Here is a 2,502-nt window from a genome sequence, read left to right on the forward strand (position 1 = left end):
GAGCTCTGTAAGTCTACTCACTGGGTCACTTAGGAGTGAACGAGAACATTTTGATAAATTCAGTTTCCATGACAATGAATTAACCAGTAAGAAGGGGGAGGTGTTGAAAGATCTCTGTTCTGTAGAATACTCTTCAAATGTTTGCCTGTTTTCATTTTTAGCCATTTAGTTCTCATGGCTCCATTCCAGGACTCTTTAATTTGCCAGTAGCTGTTTTTTCCTGCACAGACTACAGGAGTACTTCATCAGTGAATGTTTCACTCAGTGGTACCATCTAAAGTAAGAGAACATAAAAATGAATTTTTCCAATTATGCTTTTTTGTTTGTTTAGAAAGAATGTAGTGAGAATTTTTCTTTTGTTCCTCTATAGCCCAGCTTCAGTGTTCTTAATCTCTCTTATTTATCATCCATTCCATTATTCTAAATACAACTGCAACTTCAAGATGCTGGGATTTGCTTTTAAATACCAATATCTCTTAAAAGGCAATGTTTTTCAAACTGAGTGGACAAACACCAGAAGGACAAGTAAAAGGGAAAAGAACCACATTAAATTGTATATCATGTAAATTGTTTAGAAAAAAAAAATTATGAGGAGGAAGCTCCTACAGAACTGCTTAGCATCTGCTAATTTGTACACATCAAAACTTGTTTATATCATTTCTATCTCATACTCAGTTCCTGAGTTTTAATGCTTGGTCTCTTGCACTCTCTACAGTTCTAGAGATCCACACTACTTCCCTCTTAGCTATGAGTCAAAGCCTAATCAGACAGTCCCTGGGATATGACAGATATCAACAGAGCTTGAAATAATAACAATAATCATTATATTAATAATTACAATGGAATTTATCAGGTTCTTACTATGTGCCAAGCCCTGGGGGTAGATACAAGGTAATCAGAATGGACACAGGCTCTGTTCCACATGGAGCTGGGCTCACAGCCTAGCAGGGAGGGAGAACAAGTATATAATCCCCATTTTACAGGTAAGGAAACTGAGGCACAAAAAATTCAAGTGATTTGCCCAAGATCATATAGCCAGTAAATGGCAGAGCCAGGATTATAACCCAGGGTTCCTGACTCCCAGGCTAGTGTCCTGGGTTTTTCATGTGGTTAATTGTTGTAGTTTTTTCAATGCAGATTTTGAACATGGACTTTTTTTCTCTGTATATCATTTCACCATCCTTCAATCAATCAATGGTATTCACTGAGCACTTTGTGTGTGCAGAACATTATACTAAGTGCTTGCGAAAGTACAGTAAAATAGAATTGGTAGATATAATCCCTGCCCACAAGAGCTTACAGTCTCCTTGAAGAGAGAGACATCAAAATAAATTAGAGATAGGGGAAATAGTAGAGCATAAGATACAAACCTAAGTGCTTTAGGGCTGGAGTTAATGAATATCAAAGTGCCTAAGGGATATAAATCCAAGTGTATAGGTGTAATAGAAGGGAGGGATTAAGACTGTGAGCCCCACATGGGACAATCTGGTTACCTTGTATTCACCCCAGTGCTTAGAACAGTCTTGGCACATAGTAAGCACTTAACAAAAAACCATTATTATTATTACTATCATTATTATAGAAAATGATGGCTTAGTCAGGGAAGGCCTCTTGGAGGAGATGTGACTTTAGGAAGATTTTGAAAGTGGGGGGAAAGATGGTCTGTCAGATATGATGGGAGGAGTTCCAGGCCTGAGGGAGGATAGAGGCATAGGGTTGATGGTGGAAGAAATGAGATTAAGGTACAGAGGGTAAGATGGTGTTAGAGGAGTGGAATCTGCAGGCTGGGTAAGAGCTCAGAGAAGTCCTGCTGCTAATCCACTGGCAAGGTCACTTCTATGTGCATGAGAAGACCTGACTTCTAAATCAAGTTCTGCCTTTTGGGGCTAAGCCATCATTGGCAAAATTTTCTGACCAGCTAGGGTAGTTCCAATGAGGTGGATAGACCCAGCAGGAATCTTGAAATTAGATGGTTGATATGACCAGAGCAGCTACCAAGGCATATTTCTTGTGCCTTAGAGTAGCATGGCTTTGGCACTATCACCACATCACTGGCACAGTGCTCTGGCCTCCCCAGCCTTAAATGGGTCTTTCACATAAAAAGCTTTGGTTCGAGCTTCCCAATGTGCTTTCCTCTTGCTTCCCTACTCAGTTGTTCTCTTTGTGCCAGAAAACCACAACTGGCAGGGATGAGACCATGATAGTGACGCTGTACATGCCACTAGCCCTATAATCAGATACTAAAGTACCGAGACTAAAGTTAATCTGTCATTCTCAATAGGAATTAACATCCAACTCTCTGTGTTCAGTACAGTGTTGTTTATGTGATGATCCCTTAATAAGTACTGGTTGGCGGTGACGAGGGTGATATTTTCTGTTGCCCTGAAGAATACAAACATTTTCTATTCACTATTTGAAAATGACATAAGTAGCAAACAAATTAATCTGAACAAGAAATTATCATTACCGATGACTGTGGTAGTAGTAGTAATAATAATAGCA

Source organism: Ornithorhynchus anatinus, chromosome 2 (genome assembly GCF_004115215.2).
Source record: "Ornithorhynchus anatinus isolate Pmale09 chromosome 2, mOrnAna1.pri.v4, whole genome shotgun sequence".
Classification (NCBI taxonomy): domain Eukaryota; kingdom Metazoa; phylum Chordata; class Mammalia; order Monotremata; family Ornithorhynchidae; genus Ornithorhynchus; species Ornithorhynchus anatinus.